The sequence below is a fragment of the Poeciliopsis prolifica genome, unplaced genomic scaffold (assembly GCF_027474105.1).
Source record: "Poeciliopsis prolifica strain line A6 unplaced genomic scaffold, Auburn_PproV2 SCAFFOLD137, whole genome shotgun sequence".
Lineage (NCBI taxonomy): Eukaryota > Metazoa > Chordata > Actinopteri > Cyprinodontiformes > Poeciliidae > Poeciliopsis > Poeciliopsis prolifica.
In genome coordinates, this window is record NW_026562512.1 from 239,606 (window position 1) to 261,796 (window position 22,191).

General features: G+C 43.7%; 1 pseudogene; it reads right to left on the reverse strand.

Annotated features, from left to right (window-relative positions):
- Positions 1-1,057: 1,057 nt before the first annotated feature.
- LOC129355548 (CD82 antigen-like) lies at positions 1,058-20,976 on the reverse strand (annotated as a pseudogene).
- Positions 20,977-22,191: the final 1,215 nt, after the last annotated feature.

Sequence of the window (22,191 nt, forward strand, 5' to 3'; positions counted from 1 at the left end):
GAGTTTATCTGACAGAAGCTGCTGAACATCACACATTTTCTATCAAAGCATCTAAAACATCTGAATAACATCGAAAATATTTTTCAGTTTATTTTTGTTGTTTCCGGATCCAGTCCAGTTTGCTCCGGGTTCTGGTCGGTACCAGGACCCGGTTCCTGGTTTGGGTTCTTTTGAAGGTCCAGAACCTTCAGGTCGTCTGGGTCGTTGCGGCTCTGTCCGCGCTGAGGGGCGAACCGACAGGAGCCGCTTCCGGTTGGCTCTTCAGAATAAAAGCACCACGGATGTTTATCACCAGCTTCCTGTAGGGCTGCTAAATATGGGCAGGCGTTTATTCAACTTAATTCAATGAATACGTTTATGGAGCTAAATCTGCGTATTAGCTTCGTAAATATGCTCATGATAAAACAAGAGAAAATAAAGGTAAAAAAAGACGTTAATAATGAGATTATATAGTCAATTTCATCATTTGTGATTTTATTTCAAGATAATTTTATGCATTTAATTACGTATTTGTTTTTATTTGACTTTTATTTAATAAAGCTACTTAGAAAACTTCACCTCATTTAAATAGAACATGGAAAAAAAATCTGCTATCAAATGGATTTAAAAAATAAAATTCCACAGAATAAAACATGAAGTGGTATTTATTCAAATAAAAAAATATACATAAAAAAATAATGACAACAAGGAGCATTTTGTCAATTACTTACTGTTAGAAAATATTTAAAATCTTTATTTTATTTGTGTGGACATTTGTTTATTTGATGGAGTATTTATTAATTATTAATAACATTATGGCCTTATTTGTCACTGAATCCCAGAAACCAACAGCCGGATCAGAACCGAGTCCTGAAGACGCCAAACGGGTCGCGGCTCAGGTCCAGCTTCAGACCTGCAGGAAAACTTTCTGCTGTTTTCTTCACCAGTGGAGTAAAAAGTTTAGCTTCACTTTGAGTCAAAGTCACATCAGGGTCAGGATCCTGCAGATGGTGAAAGGAGTCCAGAACCAGAACCAGAACCACGCTCCAACCGGTAACACAATGAATCCTCCAACATGGGACTTTATTCAGTTTATTGACAAAAACACAATAAATGATGTGAGTACTTTTCCCCTCCACAACGTTTTCATCCCACTAGTTATTACAAAGTTAATCCACTTTTAATTCAGACATTATAAAACTTTAAAAAATACAGCGAGGCTCAAAGGTTTCTGTCAGCTCTCTACTAAATTCAGAGTTAAACTGGCTGTGAAGCTAAAGTTTAAACTGGAAACCAGTATGTATAGTACCACTAAACCCAGACAGTCAGGAGGAAATCTTTAATAATACAGGAAATCTGCTGAAGTTCATAGAAATAATCCTTTAAATTATGTACAAAGTACTAAAAACATTTCACATGTCAGAAGGGGAGTAAAAAACCAGCGGAGATCCGATTCAGGACTGCTTCTCCGACTGGGAGGACTGGGAAGAGCTGCTAGCTTTTTACTCCACCCATTCATCAAATTTCTAATTTCATTCTCAGCATCGTTCAGATCCGAAAACTACAAACGTTTCTAAAGTGCTTAAAGGAAACTAGTCTGACAAAAGCAAAAGGAAAATCTGATCAAACAAAGAAAATACTCATTATTAACATATGGACAGAAGTTCAGCAAATCCAGGCTGAAACTGGTTTGAACTTCTCCCCAGTTCCTCCCAGTTCCTCAGTACTTGGGAACTTTGCTGTAATCCTCCTGGAAGTTTCTGCACATGCAAACGGACAGAATCATCCCCAGCAGCTGCAGATACAGAAACATCTGGTTAAAACAGGAGCAGCTCAGCATTCCTGTCCGACCCAGACCCCCAGGAGTTCCTCTGGGACCACCAGGAGTTCCTCTGGGAACCGGACTCCGTCCCAGACCCCAGGAGTTCCTCGGGGACCCCAGGAGTTCCTCTGGGACCACCAGGAGTTCCTCTGGGAACCGGACTCCGTCCCAGACCCAGGAGTTCCTCGGGGACCCCAGGAGTTCCTCGGGGACCAGGAGTTCCTCTGGGAACCGGACTCCGTCCCAGACCCCAGGAGTTCCTCGGGGACCCCAGGAGTTCCTCGGGGACCACCAGGAGTTCCTCTGGGAACCGGACTCCGTCCCAGACCCCAGGAGTTCCTCGGGGACCCAGGAGTTCCTCGGGACCACCAGAGTTCCTCTGGGAACCGGACTCCGTCCCAGACCCCAGGAGTTCCTCGGGGACTCCAGGAGTTCCTCGGGGACCACCAGGAGTTCCTCTGGGAACCGGACTCCGTCCCAGACCCCAGGAGTTCCTCGGGGACCCCAGGAGTTCCTCGAGGACCCCAGGAGTTCCTCGGGGACCCCAGGAGTTCCTCGGGGAACCGGACTCCGTCCCAGACTCTCCCTGAATTCACTCAGCAGCTCCAAGTGGAGCCTTTATCACAAAGTGTTGCCACTAATTAGATGAAACTGCAATCAAACTTCTGAGCGAACAAAATTTAACCAGCAGAAGAACGGAAACGTCACACAGCAGCACTCTGTTCACAGAATTTAACTTTATAAAAATCAAATTGCTGAAGTCCAGATCTAGTAATTATTTTCACTATTTGAGCTTTAATGTTTGTTTTTTAGAAACTGTTGTTTTCTAGCCCAGAAGCTTTTAACCTCCATTGCACAATAAAAGCCTTTAGTGTTACAGTATAGAATATGTTTATGGAATTCAATATTCTAAAGGTTATTTCTAATTTTGGGTTTGAAGCTTTTTAGCGATGCACAGCAGCTGAAGAATGGAGATGACTAATTCTAGTATTAATCAGAACATGTGTAAGTAAAGTATAATTGTTGAAATGGAAAGTTCTCTGCATATATATTTAAAGTATGTGACTTTGAACCAAAGGATTACTTTAGAGTATGAAAGAATAACATATAAATGATGATGAATAAGTAATTATGATTACATGTCTGTTTTAATATGTCAGTTGTAGAAGACAATGATAAAACTTTTTTATTACACAACCTTGCTCTGAGTTAAGGTTACTTCCATGGAGTTCACCCTCCGACCTCTAGATGGTATCAAAGCACTTCTACAAATATGTGTAATATGTGAGGAATATGTTCAACCAACATTTGCAATAATGGGCCAATTAGCTTCCCTCTTTGATCATTTATGTTCCTAAAGTTTCCCTTCCAACAACAGACACAGAACTTCAAATTTAACTTGAAGTTAAATTTCAAATTCTATGGCGTTTGTTCTATAGTGTTTGTTCTATAGTGTAAATTCTACGGCATTCGTTCTGCGGCGTTTGTTTTATGATGTTTGTTCTATATTGTTTGTTCTGCGATGTTCTCAGGAAACACAGATCGTACCTCGATGAATGCCACCGCCATGCAGATTCCCAGCACCACAGCGATGTTGGTGAGCAGCCAGCTCTCCACGCTCTTAGAGCAACCCTGAGGCAGAAACCAGACGGGAATTCAGCCAGACAAATCGGATAAAAACGGGTTCAACTGGAATTGAATAGAGCCGTGTTTGGTGGGACTGAACCGGACGGCGTTCTTTCTTACCGTGCTGTAAACGGGCCAGTCGGCCGTCTTGGACTTGCAGAGCCAACTGTTTTCCAGGTCGGACTCGGCCAGGTTCGGCTCGGTCATGGAGACGTTCTGACAGGAGCAGGGGAACAGAAACTCCGAACTGTTTTTGATCACCTGGTTCACATTCCAGTCCTCATGGCCTGTCCAGCCGCAGCATTCCATCTGCAGGGAGGTCAAAGGTCATCAAAACAACAGCTAAAGGAACTTGTTTCTGTTCGGGTCGGTTTCCGACCCGAACAGAAACAGAACAGGCTGCTTGGCGTGAACTTACGTTCTTCTGGATGAAACTCCAGGCTCGCTCCGTGCTCGTGCTGTTGTCGGAGAAACCTTCCAGCACCTCGCTGATGACCTTTGACATCTCATTGTGCAGCTGGAAGACAAGTTAAAAATGCCTGTTTGGTTCTGATGGCGATCCGATTCGGTTCGGATGAAAAACCAACGCATAAATAAAATAAATCTGCTTCCTGTATAAGTTTTATATAAACAACTTCATTCATTCTTATTTTTATTTCTCATCTTTGCAATTTATTTTTTAATCAACTGTAAAATATTTTCACTTTATATTTCCCTTTTTAATTTGGTAATTTTTCATTTAAAAAAATGAAAATAAAAATTTTAAATTAAATTTAAAAAAAGAAAAAAATTTAAATTAAATAAATTTAAAATAAATTTAAAATAAATGTTAAATATTTTGAACACATTTATTTTTTCTATTAAATTTAATTATGCTTTTATTTACTATTTTCCTTCCTGCTTATGTTTTTTAATATTTGAGGGTTGTTTCTATAATTTTATTTCCGTATTGCTTTATGTATTTATTAATTATAGAAAGTAATTAACATTTGTTTTTTACTTGTTCAAAGATTAACTTTCTGTGTTGCCTGTACAGACGCTAATGAATATTTTTTAAACATTTATTCATGCAGCACAAACTCATTATGCATTCTGAAGGTATTTTAGAAAAAAAGTACTTTTAATCTAAACATAAAATAATTATTAATTAAAAACTATTTTATAAATTCACTGAAAATATTGGGAGAGAGAAAGGCTAACACAATATGATTAAAAATGTAAAAATATGCAGCAGCTTAAAACAAACGCCCCAGTATGAACAACAGGGGCGCCAGAGCACCAGCTCCTGCCGCTCCTGCTCTGCTCCTGCCACTGATTGGCTGGTTATGACCAACCAGCCAATCAGGGAGCTTCCTGGTCTAACCACAAACTGCCAGAGAAAGACTTGCGGCAGCAAAGAGGAAGGGGCGGGGCGGACCATTGTCTTCATCATGAGGAAGGATTTTCACTCTCAGTATTTGAACTTCTCTCTTTATTCACTTTAGCTCACAGTTTTAACAGATTCTGTAGCTTCCTGTGTTCTTCTAAATTTGCTCCTGAGTCGTATCTTTTCAGGCCTGATGCTGCCTCTAGTGGCGTGGGGAGGTAACACAACTAATTAATTGCATTACTAAGTCAGAATATCACAAAGTCTTTATTATTTATTCTTAATTTTAGCATTACTGGAACTATAAAATATAAATATTGTGTAAAACACCATACCTTTTCATTTCCTTAAGGATGTAGAGCTGATTAAATGCTATAATACTTTTATACATTATAAATAATATCTATATTCATCAATTATACAAGGAGACATAAAAACAACATAATCAACTATAAATAAATACAATTTGCAATGTATATATCAGAAATTGAATTGATCAAAAGTCAATAACAAATAAAGGTTCATGGACAAATAACCAGGTTGTTAAACAGATACAAGCCAAAATTCACAGTTTTGTTTTTACGCTGCCATGTATATTATTCTGAGAGACTTTTGTTGGTAGAGTCTAATATAGGAACAAATAAGATGAAACTATTTAGTCTATCAACATGGAAATTTTCCTTTGACTCTAAAACAATAAATCCTATTCATAGAATCACATTATCAATAATTTGTGAATATAGTAAAACACTCAGCAAGCTGGAGGTAAATGTTATCATTTAGCTGGTAAAGAATAATTATTGCCCAATAAATGATTTCTAATAGATTGTTATTACCAGAGGAAAACAGAGACGGGTCATGAGGTCAGAGGTCAAACTGATGAAGAAAGAGGATGGATGCTCTCTGCTAAAATATTCCTGCATCTTCCATCATCTTTCAGCAAACAGTTGAGATAAAGTTGGTTCTGGTTTCACCACCATTTACCTGCTGTTTTACCTGCCACTGAAAGTTTCATTAAAAGCTTGTTAATCTGCAGCTCATGAGACGGACCAGCCGAGGAGATGAAAAGTTCAAACTTGAGTTAAAATGTTGTTTTAACTTGAGTTAAAACTCAAGTTAAAACAACATTTTAACATTTTAGCTCAACAAGCTCTAGTTGGGTAACCCTGAGATCACTAGATCCTCTTAAAGATGGCGTCTCTGAGAAAGTCCTTAAAGATACAGGAAGTGTTTTCTGCAAAGTCGAGCTGAATGTCCAGGAACGACACCAGGAATTTAAAATTTGCCAGTTTCAACAGGTTGGCCATCGAGAGAAACTGGAATCACTTCCTGGTTTAGTTTATCTCATTTAATTACCTCTACTTCCTTAAGAAAATGAAAAACTATGATGTGTTATAGTTTATCTTTTACAGTGCCAGTAATGCTGAATTCATAGTGAATAATATTGTAATTATATTAGTTGTGTTACCTCCCACGCCACTAGAGGCAGCATCAGGCCTGAAAAGATAAGACTCAGGAGGAAATTTAGAAGAACACAGGAAGCTACAGAATCTGTTAAAACTGTGAGATAAAGTAAATAAAGAGAGAAGTTCAAATACTGAGAGTGAAAATCCTTCTTAAAGGTGAAAATATATCAGATTTCACAGGAAAATAGAAACGGGAGACATGGATAATCTAGGAAATAGCGCCCCCTTCACTTCCCCAGTGGAATAGTCCTGTTTCCATATAAGGTCTGAGACTGACAGCAGTTCGTCGCCCTTCCTGTTAGCTGCAGTGAGGTGAACTTGAACTGTCGGCTGCAGTTAACATTTCCTAGAAGAGAAACTGAAAGCCTCAAGACACTAATATGACTGGAGAGGAAGTGACATCACTTACCTGTTCCTTCTGGAAGTAGATAAGAGAACCGGCTACGATCTGAGCAATGAGGATCAGAACCAGGCAGGTGAAGTACTGAGGAAGAGGAGGCAAGTTAGGCAGGAATCCTGATCGGACCAAACAAAGTTATTCTGAAATAATCTGTTGGGAGATGCAGAGGGAATAATCTGGATGAGCTTCAGGACTCACCAGGCCCAGCACACAGCGGATCTCGTAAATGGCTCCCACGCAGCCGACGAAGCCCATCAGCATGGAGAACGCACCGACTGCGACCAGGATGTAGCAGGCCACCTTCACAGACGTCACGTTATCTGAGGAGAAACGGCAGCAGCAGTCTTACTTACCACTTGCTTAATAAAGTTTAGCGGAAGAAGGTGAGGGGAGGAAATGGAGCTGCTTGGTACGCAAACCTCTAAATAAAGCCAACAATATTCTTCTTAGCCATTGAAAACCAAAACTTCAACATAATGTTGAACTTTATTCAGCAGAATGTGTTATAGTTTTACCACCACTGCTGAAAACCAACAAACAGAACAGCTGGTTTGACCTTAGCAGGCCCGTAGCCGGAGGAAGCGCTAACAGAAACTTGCGGTTTCTTAGAAGGCTGTGACTTAAAAGTTTCCAGGCTCACTTCTGCTAGAGCCTTGTTGATGATACGAGACGTTTTTAAAAAGTATCACTTCAGGTTCACTGAATGTATTCTGGTAGCATTCAGGAATGGACAAGTTGTTGTTTTACACGACATAAAAAAGGTTACATTTCAAGCCATCCGTGGCTTTTAAAAGGTCAACCCAACTGGAAAGAGAAAAAAAAATTAAAAAGTCAAGTGTCCAAGTAAGGAGCTTTGGGGAACCAAACTAAAAGTGACTAAAAGGCAAACAAAAAACCAAATCCTTATCGATGAGATTCAGATGATCAGATCTGGAGCAGAACGTTTCGCTTTGCATGATGGGAAAATCAGACATGTTGCAGCACCATAATCAGGCCACAACAATTTATTTTCCTCCATTCTGAGCCAAAATATGTTAATTCTTCCTAAATCTAAACAGCAGAATCAGGATCCTAAACTAGTCTGGACTGTAGTTTCTGTCGTAGCAGTTATCAGGCCTTTGTGGCCTCAATACAGATGCAACAAACTAATCAGCCAGAAAGAGGCAAGTTTCAGTTTGATTGAAACTTTTTAAAATTTTATTTGACAAAGTAAAACAAACAAACAAAAACCCTTCTCACCACAGCAAGTGCTGCCGGGTTGGGCCAGCAGGGAAGATTAGCTGAACCAAGCTGGGTTTGGAAGATCTGAGAGCCATGTTTTAGCAGTGCTAGCAATGCTAAACGCTAATCTAAGTTGTGAAACGGCTTCAAATTCTGGTTTCGTTGCTTTAAAATATTAGCAGAACTTCTACAAATAGAAATAAAACCTGTGTCATTATAAATAATCCCAGCAAAAAAGGAAAGCTGGAACCAAATATTTAGCAAGCTATTATTTAGTTAGCAAGGTAAATATTTAGCTTCATCCTAAGCAGCTAGTTTCAAACTAAATGGCGAGTTTGTTAACTACATATTTAGTCACTAAAAGTAAAAATGTAGCTTCAAACAGTGACATTTATAATGAATTAATTCCTTTGTAGTATCTGTAACATTACACTCTGAAAAGTAAGCACTTATTGTTCCGTGAGAAGCTAACCGAAACCAAATCATTGCGGTGAAACTTGACACTCCGACTCCATGAACTCGAAACTAAAGTTCTCCTCCGTCTGACTCAGCGCCATCTTGGTTGAGTCTGGTTGATCACTGGTTCGCTGCGGACGTCACTTCATGAAACGCCCCATTGAACATCAATACGTATTATTTACGTTCAGGCACACAGCTGGGCAGCCCTGAGGGCGCAGCGCCGCCGCAGAGTGGGCCGAGTGTGCGGTGATGAGTAAGGCGGTGATGTGATGCATGGTGATGCTGGCCGCAGCAGAAAGGAGCCAGTGTGCGGCGGAGGACACCTGCTGAGCGGACAAACGTCCTCAGTGACGCCGGCGGCCCGGAACCCGCGCCGTTACACTCGCTCAGTGTTCGGCTCGTCATTCTGCTTCACAGCCTTTATGTCCGCTGACACTGCGCGTCTCTTTCTCCTCATCCGCTCACTGCGTCACATCAGCGCTCAGCTCTTTACAGCATGAACACGAAACCCGGTTGGCCACTTTCTGCAGCCAGGAGGACCGGCCGGGGTTCCAGCAGATCAGCGTCACAGTAGCATACGTGCAGGCCTGCGTATGCGCATTAAGCAATCCGACAGTCAGGAGCCGTCAGTTCAGCACACGTGACAAGTTGTGAAGAAAATAAGTAATTAAGTTGTTTTCAATGATAAGTAGATAGATATACACGCGTTGTCGTTGTTTCAAAGTGTATTTAAAGCAACTGCAGTAACTACAACACGGTCCGTGTAAAACTCATTAAGCTGCTTAACCGCTGCGTCAGGATGTCGCACAGCTGTTAATCACAGCGTGAGATGATTACGTCATGATTCCACGTTGCTGGTTAAATGAAACCACAAGGTAATGACGGTGAATCCTGGTCTGACCGGTCAGCGGGTTGCTTTGGAAACATCCCCTCATCATGACCCAATGCGAGCTGGCGCTGGTTAGTTCTGGCTGATTTCATGATCTGCAGTACGGTGGCCGACCGGTGGAAACGCGCAGCAAACATGCACGATGCAAACTCCAAAACACGTAAATACACAGAAACTCTGCAAACACACAACGCTGTGAAGGAGGTGAAACTGAGACAGAGCGTCTTCCTCTCAACCTGCTGCTGATCTCTGATCATCATGATCGGCAGCAGCTGCGGCTCTGACTGCGGCTCTGACTGCGTCAAACCGCCGCGGTGAGCAGACCCGACAGGAAGTCATGACTCTTGGCCGCCATTTCTTAGTTACAACTCTAAAGTTTCAGCCTGGATATTAATCATGTCAGAGTTCTGAATCTGCTTTAGTCCTTTGAAATTATCCATCTTTTAAAGATTAATTATACCCCAAATCAACTTTTTGTTGCAGATAAACTGTAAAATTGCTGCTTCAGGATTCTATCTGCATGTTTCTATGCAAATTGTGCGTTTTTCTGCAACATTTTTACCTAAAACCATCGTGGTGCTGCCCTCTTTGGGGAAAACGGTGGTACTGCAGTTGAGGTTTTGTTTGAGTTTTCGTTTCTCAGCCTGGTTCAGGTATCACATCGCCTCACTCAAACACGCCCCCTAGTGGAGAGTCAGGATGCGGTTTGCAGCATTGTTGTGCTGAATGACTGCTGCTTAAAAACTAAAAAACCCTCCAATAACAGAGAAAGCTGCTTGTCTCTCACATTCAGCGTCATTCTGGACTAAAGAATTTATAAACATCAAACCCAGAAGAAAAATGAAGCAGTTTAAAGATTCATCTTCAATTAAAGTAAATTGTATTTATGAGTCAGGAGATGTTTTTATTTTAGTCAGTGAAGTAGATAATCAGTTGTGGATAAAAAAAAGTCATGTAAAGTGACCCTGCTATTCTGGTTTCACTGCAGTATAAATAAAATTTAAATTCTGACTTCCTCATTTGTGGTTTAGTCAAACTAAAGTCCAGCCAAGAGAAAGAATCGCTTTAAGGAAATAGATTTTGATTTCACTAAACATCTGCAGCTCATTTTTTCTGTCCGCGCCAAGAGAAGGAGAAAAAGTTTGGCTGTATTAAACTTTCTCTTCACCAACAAAGAAAACCAAGTTTACAAGACGCAGCTTCAAAGAACAAGAAGCTTTAGTCAGAAAAACATCTGAAATGTTTAAGCTGGGAAGTGAGCAGAGTTGGTCAGGATGACGGGAAGCCGGATGCAACACTTACTGATGACCACGGTGAAGCTCTCGTTGTCCAGGAGGAGCCAGAGCCGAAGCCCAGGATGGCAACGCCGAGCAGCTGCAGAGCCGACAGAAAAGAGTCAGAACGGCTCGCCAAAATAAACGTCTACACCAACTGAACAATGACCAGCTCCAGAGGCTAACAATCTCTGACATAACATCAAACACTTTCATTTAAAAACTGCGACAGTTAAAATGAGCCAGAAAATTAGCCGCTACATCTGAATCATGCTAACATTAGCTTTGGAGAGGAATCCGCCTTATTATTATTTCTTTATTAAATATGACAAGAATCAAACACGTCTGAATAAAATGTGAAATTAAAAAAGATTTTATGTTTGCCTGCTGTTAGCTTGTTTTAGCTAACGGTAAACTGCACTAGCTAAGCTAAACTTATTAAGCTAGCACCACTGTTCTGTCATGTTTCAGCTTGACCTTTTCAGTTTTTAAAACCTTTACACAGAGGCGGTTTTTTTCCAGATCATTAATTCATTACCAAATGTTGGCATTTCAGTTATAAGTTTCTTAACTTCTAATCGTCCAAAGTCTCCAGAAATCAGAATCTAAATCATTTCAACACTATTAAGCTAAACAAACAAATCAATATATTAGCATTAACTCCCTTCTGTTTAGTTTTTCAGTGTTAGATATTCATTTAGAAATTAAATAAACCAACCACATCACAGGAACAATTGAAAGTAATTGGATGGAAATTCTATTTTTCTACTTTTATTAATTAAGTGAAATGTCAGTTTGTAAAATAACCTGCAAACTTACAATGGCTCTTTTTCTACAAATGATAAGAAATTAATAAAGTCAGAAAAACTGAAGTGGAAGATTATTCATGGATATAAGAAATTTTATACAAATAATAATCTGAAAAGTGTGGAGTGCATTGATATTCAGCTTTTTTTATATGCATTTGACAGAGAAACGTCTCCAGCTCAGTCAGGTTGGATGAACAACATCTGAGAAAATCAGTTTTCAAGTTTAACTAAAGACTTAGATTTTTATAAGTAATTGAGTCAGACAGCAGAAAAACTCACGAAGAAGATGAGGTTGAACAGGAACAGGAAGTACTTGCTGACGGTCAGGCATCCTTTCCCCATCGTGCTTTATCTGCAAACATGAGGCGGAGAAACAGAAATGAACAGAAACAAACAAAAAGCCATGTGATTTATGGTGGAACTCATTAATATTCAAATTTCTGCAGATGATTTATTTCAGGAGTTAAAGTTCAATCATCTCCCACCCCGAAATATTTCCTGCCTTCCTGGAGGAGATTCATCTGGAACTGTTCAGTCAATAAACCCGACTCAAACTGGGGAAACTGGAATCTGTCTGGGTGAAGATAAAACCTACCAGTTTGAAGGATAATGGGAACACTGGGAGGTTTGGGAGGAAATGACAATGATCACCGCCTGATATTTAACTTAAATAAAAGCAGCAGATAAAACTGACATATTTCCATCTGCTGAATAAAAAACCTTTTATTTTCCCTGAATAAACTTTCAGTTCAGTTATGATTGATATAATTTCTGCTTCTTAAACATCAGAATAACCAGATTCCTTCAAATGTTCAAAAATGACACAACTAGAAATTATAAAAATATATTTCAACAAAAATTTTACAGAGAAAAAAATGAAGTTTTTACAGAAATAATTAAAATGTAGCCGAGAAAAACCGAAAAGTTAGAAATTAATTTCCCATTCCTGGATAATCTGCTCAGCTTTTCTGAAACTAACTACTTTTAATAAATAAGGAGATTTTCTGAATTATCTTTAAAAGTGTTGTTTTGAGACAGAAATGTTCTTAATCTCCTGTTTAATGTTTAAAGTCACGACTCTCTTTGGCTTTAAAACTTCAACTGAAAACCAGCAGCCTGCTGGTTGTAATGGGAACCAGCATGTAGCTGTACTGGTGGAAACCAGCTGCAGCTCATTCAGATCGATCCGTTTAAAACAAGCCGCCACCGACTGACTCCTGGCTGTGGAAAATCCAGCGCGTGACCTGAATGCATCACCAGGCTCCGCTGTCCGATAAATCCATGGCGATCCGGTGAAAAACGCAGCGAAGCCCTGCAGCCGACCCGGTTGGGCAGTAACTGGGTCACTGGGTGCTAGTTATTGCTACTACTACTGCGATTTTCTAATTGGAGAGGCAATGACAAATTGGCTGTATGGAAAACCATTGCTGCCAGAAAAAAAAAAAAAAAAAAGCCCAACAGAAAGTTGTAATTCAGTTTTAAAGTTTAATTACAAGAAATAACTCTGTCATGACTTTAGTTCTCCTAGTTATGACTTTTAGCTTTTATGTTTCCTTTCATGGTCGAATCGGGTTTTCAGATGATTTTTAATATTTTCTCTCCAACTGGATCCGTTTCTGTTCAGAAATATTTTCCAAGTTTTACATTTAATTTATGAACAAAACTCATAAATCTCTTATTTTCATCTGTTTTCTTGCTCTTCATGTGAGATGATGAAGAGCAGATGTCTTCGAGGCACCCAGAACTCCAGGTTCTGGTTCTGGATCTGGTTGGAAGCACAACAAAACTTTTATGGTTAAAAATGAAGAAGTGGTTCTGAAATAAAGGTGCCGTTAAAAATAGAAGCAGCGTTTGTTCTGCAGCTGGGAGAGGGAAGCAGAACCGGTCCGGAGCGCTGCTGGAACCCAGAAGGTTCTGGTTAACGAGCGGTTCTGGAATCCGGAGGGTGTTTAAAACGAAAACCAGCTGCAGAACAAAACCAACCGATAAACTGGAGCTCTGAGGAACACGGCCCGGTCCTGACCCGGTTCTGGCATAGTTCACAGGTTCTTGGGCAGAACCTGCAGTTAGCTCCTGCAGTACCGCCGGCAGCCATTAGGGAACCCAGTATGTCTCTAAAACTGCAGAATTCTTGTTACCACAAAAACGTACCGCAGCAGTGCCGGTCAGAACCGGTCAGAACCGGACCTGCAGAGCCTGAAAAGTCTGATGATGTTCTGTCTTTTTTTTTTTAGTTGTTTATAAAATAAGAAGCTGGAAAACGAGTTGGTGAGGAAACTCAGACAGTTTGATGTTTCGACTCAACAGAACCGAAAAACAAAGAAACTTCATAAAATGTTCAGAATGTTTTTTCTCCCGGTCGACCAGGTTCTATAAGAACCAGAACTTCTGCTCCACCTCCAGCTGCTGTGATTCTAACCCAAACCAGCCTGTCCCCCTCCTGGCCTGTGGGGGCGCTGCACCAACAACCACTGCAGGAAACGACACTAAAAACGCTGAAGACACTGAGAGCAACTTCCTGCTTCACCAGATGAAACAAGATGGAGGCGTCAGAGTTTAGTGATTTCTCTTGAGTCTTTGGCTGAAGACCAGGAGCCATTTCTGCTGCTAGCGCTAGGCTAGCATGTTAGCTTTGGTTGGATTTACCCAGAATGCCCTGTGCTTTAGTCCACTTCCTGCTTTTGGAGCGGTCTCCAGTCCGCTTGGCGTTCACAATGAAACTGAACCAGAGTGCACTTCAACCGAACCAGACAAGATTGGAGGACCACAGGTCAGAGGTCGGTTAGCATTCACACCAACCGGACCGGACTTTCTAACAAAAGGACTGGAGTTGGACTGCATGATGATTTTGTTCTGCTTCAGTTTTTAAGTAAAAACTGATGTAAATCTGCAGAGAACCTGTCTCTATCCTGATCCTGATCCTGATCCAGATCCAGATCCAGATCCTGATCCTGATCCAGATCCTGATCCTGATCCAGATCCAGATCCTGCAGTTTCAGTGATTATGAACTTAGGGGAACTTCTCCTTCCTGATTGGAGCTGCAGGTTAAAACAAGAAACACAGACGAGTCTGATCTACAGTCCTCCTCCTCCTCCTCCTCGGTACCAGGCGCCGGACCCGCCCGGCTCGGTGACGCCACCCAGACAGCAGCAGATAAACATCAGCCTTCCTCAATCTCACTGCTCATCATCAGGAGGAGAGAACCCGTTTGCTTAGAGGCACTATGGTGATCCTGCATGCCAAACCGACCAACAGAACCAGAACCACTATATGAAACCGACCAACAGAACCAGAACCATATATGAAACCGACCAACAGAACCAGAACCAATATATGAACCGACCAACAGAACCAGAACCAATATATGAAACCGACCAACAGAACCAGAACCACTATATGAAACCGACCAACAGAACCAGAACCAATATATGAAACCGACTAACAGACGTTTTAAGTTTAACAATTTAAAACGTCTTCACAACCAGTCACAACCAGTTAGAACCAGCCAGAACCAGTTAGAACCAGTCAGAACCAGTTAGAACCAGTCAGAACCAGTTAGAACCAGTCAAAATCAGTCATAACCAGTTAGAACCAGTCAGAACCAGTCAGAACCAGTTAGAACCAGTCAGAACCAGTTAGAACCAGTCAGAACCAGTCAGAACCAGTCAGAACCAGTCAGAACCAGTCAGAACCAGTCAGAACCAGTTAGAACCAGTCAGAACCAGTCAAAACCAGTTAGAACCAGTCAGAACCAGTTAAAACCAGTTAGAACCAGTTAGAACCAGTTAGAACCAGTCAGAACCAGTTAGAACCAGTCAGAACCAGTCAAAACCAGTTAGAACCAGTCAAAACCAGTTAGAACCAGTTAGAACCAGTTAGAACCAGTCAGAACCAGTTAGAACCAGTCAGAACCAGTCAAAACCAGTTAGAACCAGTCAAAACCAGTTAGAACCAGTTAGAACCAGTTAGAACCAGTCAGAACCAGTTAGAACCAGTCAGAACCAGTCAAAACCAGTTAGAACCAGTCAAAACCAGTTAGAACCAGTCAGAACCAGTTAGAACCAGTCAGAACCAGTTAGAACCAGTTAGAACCAGTTAGAACCAGGTCGAGCCACTCTGATCCACACAAGACGGAACAGAGATCAATATGTTTGATGTGTATTGATCATTTTGCCGATGTTTGTCTCTGGTTTCTCCATTGATGAACGCGTGATGTTTTTATCTGAAGCACTTTGAACCTCCCTGAGGTCCGGTTCTGTGGTTCCGGTCCGGCTCAGGACCAGTTCTGTGGTTCCAGTCCGGTTCTGTGGTTCCGGTCTGGTTCTGTTGGACATAAAGCAGCATTCATGCCGTCTCTTTGCATGGGAACAAAAGCAGAAACCCGATCCGCTGCCGTGGCGCCGCTCTGGGTGGGAAGCGGCGTTTTGTCACGACGAGGCTCTGATACCCAACACCCGGGTGAAACCTGTCAGCAGAACCAGGAGCCCGGATACACCTGCTGGTTCTGACCCGAGGACTGGGAACGCTTTCCTGTTAAATCCCAGAAGCATCAAAATAACCCAGAATAATTATTAATCAGCAGAGACAAGCTGACCCAGAAGTTCTGGTTCTGGACTGTGGGGGACAGCTGTAGTACCAGGGAGGATGACCCCAGGATGACCCCAGGCTGGGATTCAAACCTAGAAACTTCTCACTACAAGACTTTGGCCCCAAATCAGGAAGAGTTAAATATCTCCATAAAACCTTTAAGAAACTAAAATAATGTTTAATGTTTTAAAGAGTCAGTAAGGTCAGCAATAGGGTCAGTAAGGTCACCAGTAGAGTCAGTAAGGTCAGCAATAGGGTCAGTAAGGTCACCAGTAGAGTCAGTAAGGTCAGCAATAGGGTCAGTAAGGTCACCAGTAGAGTCAGTAAGGTCAGCAATAGGATCAGTAAGGTCAGCAATAGGGTCAGTAAGGTCACCAGTAGAGTCAGTAAGGTCAGCAATAGGGTCAGTAAGGTCACCAGTAGAGTCAGTAAGGTCAGCAATAGGGTCAGTAAGGTCACCAGTAGAGTCAGTAAGGTCAGCAATAGGATCAGTAAGGTCAGCAATAGGGTCAGTAAGGTCAGCAATAGGGTCAGTAAGGTCACCAGTAGAGTCAGTAAGGTCACCAGTAGAGTCAGTAAGGTCAGCAATAGGGTCAGTAAGGTCAGCAATAGGGTCAGTAAGGTCAGCAATAGGATCAGTAAGGTCAGCAATAGGGTCAGTAAGGTCAGCAATAGGGTCAGTAAGGTCAGCAATAGGGTCAGTAAGGTCAGCAATAGGATCAGTAAGGTCAGCAATAGGATCAGTAAGGTCAGCAATAGGGTCAGTAAGGTCAGCAATAGGGTCAGTAAGGTCAGCAATAGGGTCAGTAAGGTCAGCAATAGGGTCAGTAAGGTCACCAGTAGAGTCAGTAAGGTCAGCAATAGGGTCAGTAAGGTCACCAGTAGAGTCAGTAAGGTCAGCAATAGGATCAGTAAGGTCAGCAATAGGGTCAGTAAGGTCAGCAATAGGGTCAGTAAGGTCACCAGTAGAGTCAGTAAGGTCAGCAATAGGGTCAGTAAGGTCAGCAATAGGGTCAGTAAGGTCAGCAATAGGGTCAGTAAGGTCAGCAATAGGGTCAGTAAGGTCACCAATAGGGTCAGTAAGGTCAGCAATAGGGTCAGTAAGGTCAGCAATAGGGTCAGTAAGGTCAGCAATAGGGTCAGTAAGGTCAGCAACAGGCCGTTGGATGTTTTCAGTCCATTACTGACCCTAACGGTTCTAATACTGTGAACTTCCAAACCTTCCAAACCTGCTGCAGTTGATAAACTGATTGATAAACTGATTGATAAACTGATTGATAAACTGATTGATAAACTGATTGATAATTTAATGTTTTACGTAGAGATTTTACTTCTAGAGTTCAGACTGTCTGCCTTCAACAATGAAGGTTTAAATGTGGAAACTGAATGTTTTTCTGCCTCAATCTGATCAGTGCACTTTATGGAGGAAGAGCTGAGATCCCAGTACAGAAAGGAAAAACCAGTTGGACCAGAAAGGAGCGGCCCGTTTCCATGGCGACGGAGGGCGGGCGCAGCGTTTCCCGCCCTCAGAGCGATCCACCTGGTCTCCACGGCGACGGCTGGAACGTGATGATGTCATCATGTTTTCATTTCTGCGTCTCAGTTTTAAACTGGTGTCAGATCTGGTTTCTAACTGGTTTTTACACCCCAGTTCACACTGCTCTGGGATCTGGATTGCTAAAGGTTTAGCTCAGGTCCAGTCCTGCAGTAGACCAGGCTCAGCTCTGAACTGGTAACGAGTCATTCATTACCAGAACCGGTTCCTGACCCGGTTCCTGACCCGGTTCCTGACCCGGTTCCTGACCCGGTTCCAGACCCGGTTCCTGACCAGGTTCCAGACCCGGTTCCAGACCCGGTTCCAGACCCGGTTCCACACCCGGTTCCTGACCCGGTTCCTGACCCGGTTCCACACCCGGTTCCACACCCGGTTCCTGACCCGGTTCCACACCCGGTTCCAGATCCTGTTGGAGCAGATCTCCAGGACTGGACCTGAGCAGCCCTGGTTTAGCAGTTCCAGATCTGGTTTGAAATGTAGATTCAGACCGTTTTAAACATGTGAATCTGGTTTTCTCTGATTTTAGATCCAGTTTTAATGGATCAAAACCGATAAAACGGTCTCAAACCGGTTTGGGTCTGGGTTGGTGGATGTTTGTCTGGTTGGTTCTGGAATCTGAGCAGGCCAAGACCCGGTTGTGGTTCTGGAGGAAGAGGAGCATTGAGCCTTTGCTCGTCTTCGTCGCGTGAGGAAGAGGTTAAAGCTCCATCCAGTCCGATTCCCTGCAGCGACGTTCCTCGGAACCGGATGATCCGGTTTGGAGCCGAGCTGAGCGTGACTCAACAGGACCCAAACGTTCTGCTCCGGTCCGACCTCCAGCAGCCCCAAAACTCCTCAAGGTCACAGACAAGAGACCGAGTTACCGACGGCCGCCGTGAAACTCTGACCCACATTCACCAGAACCCAGAGCCGGAGCGACTGGGGGGGGTCTGGGGGGGTCAGGGGGGTCAGGGGGGGGTCAGGGGGGCCAGGGGGGGGTCAGGGGGAACGGGGGGGGTCAGGGGGGAAAGGGGGGGGTCTGGGGGGCCAGGGGGGCCAGGAGGGGGTCAGGGGGGCCAGGGGGGGGTCAGGGGGGCCAGGAGGGGGTCAGGGGGGCCAGGGGGGGGTCAGGGGGGCCGGGGGGGGTCAGGGGGGCCGGGGCCGCAGCCGATCAAAACGCTGCACTGGGTCACTGATTAAACATTGATCCGTCAGAGCCAGACTTTTTCCACCAGAGGCAGAACCATCAGAAGTTCTTCAGGATGGTCGGACCGCTCACTTTCTGTTTCTGTTGTTTTGTTTCTTCGTTTGGAGTGAAAATGTTTCCCAGATCCTTAAACTTCACAGTTGATTCATTGTTGAGAAATTCTGTTGGTGTTTCATTGGCTGGTCTGAGAAAAACATTTTATATTCCTGAATAAAACGACGTAAGGATAAATAAATCAATAATTCTCAGTTTGGACTCATTATCTGAACTTTCAGAATCATTTCTGCAATATTTAAATGCAGCTGCAGGCAGAAGTATCGATGGTTCTTCTTCTGGCCGGATCCGGTTCTTCTGCTTTCATCCTGAGGCAACAGGACAGCTGGGTTGCTATGGCGACTCAACTCACACCTCAGGTCATGTGACCAGAACATCAGAACGCCACGGAGGAAACGCTGGAGCAACCGCGAGCAGGACACCTGCACCACGACCCGGTTCAGACCCGGTTCCAGACCCGGTTGCAGACCCGGCTCCAGACCTGGTTCAGAACCGGTTCCAGACCCGGCTCCAGACCCGGTTCAGACCCGGCTCCAGAACCTCCAGACCCGTTTCTGTTGGTGTCACAAAGACTTCATATGATTTTGACTTGAGGAAACTTTTTCTGATCATTTATTCTCTCAGTTCATATCCAGAACACAAAGTCCAAACTCTGACAGCCATCTTGGGGAGCCACACCCTCCGGTCCGGTCCAGTCCAGTTCAGTCCGGTCCGGTCACTGCCTCTACGCCTTCACATGAAACTGCATGATAACTTTAGGAGATTGGTAATCGATCGATACGTTAAACTGATCGTATCCATATTTAGAGTCGGTTCAAATGTTTTTCTTTACATCAACGTTGAAAAACAAAAACATTCAACAGAACCGAGACGAAGCCCAGAAGAACCGGAAAGAACCACCAATGAAAGCCAGAGACCCGATTTCACCGACTGATCCGATCCGATGTGTGAAATATTCCGGGTCCAGTCTCATCTCCGACACATCTACCAAGGAAAACATGACCCAGTGGCATCTGTGGAACCAGAACCAGAACCAGAACCACAGACTTTACCATCCATTTAATGGTTGCTATGGCGATTCCCACCTTTTCCAAAGAGAAAATCAGACCGGACCAAACAGGACCGGTCCTCCAGGTTCAGACCAAACAGGTCCAGTCCTCCAGGTCCGGTCCTCCAGGTCCGGACCAAAACAGGTCCGGTCCTCCAGGTCCGGTCCTCCAGGTCCAGACCAAACAGGTCCGGTCCTCCAGGTCCGGTCCTCCAGGTCCAGACCAAACAGGTCCGGTCCTCCAGGTCCGGTCCTCCAGGTCCGGACCAAACAGGTCCAGTCCTCCAGGTCCGGTCCTCCAGGTCCGGACCAAACAGGTCCGGACCAAACAGGTCCAGTCCTCCAGGTCCGGTCCTCCAGGTCCGGACCAAACAGGTCCGGTCCTCCAGGTCCAGACCAAACAGGTCCGGTCCTCCAGGTCCGGACCAAACAGGTCCGGTCCTCCAGGTCCGGCCCTCCAGGTCCAGACCAAACAGGTCCGGTCCTCCAGGTCCGGTCCTGGAGGTTCTGTAGGAACTGTACGTCCTTCTACTGTGAAGGATCCTGATGCAACTCTGGAAGCGGGTCACTGAGTTCTGGTCCACAGAACCATCTCACACAGCTTCTGGTTCTGTTCTGGTTCTGAGTGCAGACAGAGGAGGGACTTCCTGCGGTGGAGGAATGCACATCATGACATGTTGGTGCTTCTAAAAACTAAAACGGGTCCGGGTACGAGTTCAGGTTCTGGGAGGTCCAGAACATGGTTTGATCTGATCCGGGACTCAACAGCTCCACACCGAACTGGACCGAACCCGAACAACCAGAACCGGTTCTGCTCTGAAGGTTCTGGGTGTCCAGTTGAAGTTTCAGTTTCACTTTCCTCAGACGAACCTGAACTTTCAGGTGAAACTCCTTCAGTCTGAACCGAACCGAACCGAACCGACAGAAACGCTATCAAATCCAGAAGAACCGAGCCTCCCCCCTGTTCGATCCGAACCTGATCACCCGAGCAGCCGCGCACGCCTCGTGTTCGCCCCGGCAGACAGACGGACCAGGAGCGTCCGGGTTCGGGTTCGGGTCCAGACTTACGGGTCACCCACCTGTTGTTCCGGCGGCGGCGCGGTGAGAAGCGGGTTCTGTGCGGGACTCTGCGGCTCGGACTCTCTGACCTGCGGGTCGAAGTGAACAACGAGGCGGCAGCGGCTGTTGAGACCGAGAGAGGAGGCGGACTGGCAGGGAGGGAGGAGCTCCTCCCCCCGGTGTGCTGCCACCCTGCGGCCGGCAGAGGAACTGCACGATCAACAAAAACAATAAAGTCATTTCATATTTGATCAGCTGTTTACTGTGTAAAGTTTTAATAATTTTAGACTTTTTAATGTTAAAGTTCAGAGGCGGTCCACAGAGGTGGCCGCCAGGGGGGGCACGCTCTCACCAGCTGAAACTATTAATTACTGACATATTTTTAAATAAGTAATATTCCAATAAATAACATGATTTATATTTAAATAAATAAATAAAACATTATATTGAAATGAATAATTTTAAAATAATTATATAAATATAAATGTTGCTCGGTTGGACAATAGTCCGGGTTCTGGTGTTTATTCTGACATCGAATCTCAACCGTTTCTCTTTAAAGTTACTTTTCAAGTATTCAGGTTGTTTTTACATTTTTCTGTTTCACAACAAAAAAATGTTGCAAAACATGTTTGTTTTGTTTTTTACAAATAAATCAGAAAACATGTGTGGCACATTTCTAGTCAGAGCTTAAAAACATGCATCAAAACTTCCTCTGAAGTCACTTAAGCTAACCAGAGCCAGCAGGTTCTGGTTCTGACCTCAGACACTCTGTAACGAACCTCCAGCGTCATGGAGGAACCAGCAGTGGGTCAGGAGGTTCTGGCTCCAGAAGGACAAGCAGCCTGAATTTACAGCCAAAAATGTTATGGGGTAATTTAGCTCAAAGCATGGTCTAGTCAAAGCCCATACCTGATGGAGCTGACGTTCTCAGATGTTCTTCATCCAACCTGACTGAGCTGGAGAAGTTTTTCAGTATGTAGACGTTCTCTAAAGTCCTGACTCAGGTGGACACAGAAGCACACCACACTTTTCAGATTTTAAAATAAATCTGAAATCATTTTTGATTTTTGATAAATTCTCCCACGTGTGTGTGTTTGTGTGTGTGTGCGTGTTTGTGTGTGTGTTTGTGTTTGTGTGTGTGTGTGTGTCTTGTGACAGACTGTGACCTGTCCAGGTGACCGCGCCTCTCGCCAGAACGCAGCTGGACAGGAACCAGAACCTCCTGACCCAGAGGGTGAAAATGGATGGAATCATTTTTTTCTGTTTTTCACAGAAATTCAAATCAACTGAAGTTTGAAACGAGACAAAATGTGGGGAACATGAAGGCGTCTGAAAACCTTTAGAACCCTCAGGGACCGTCGATAGGATGACGGTTCTGTTTCTGTTCGGT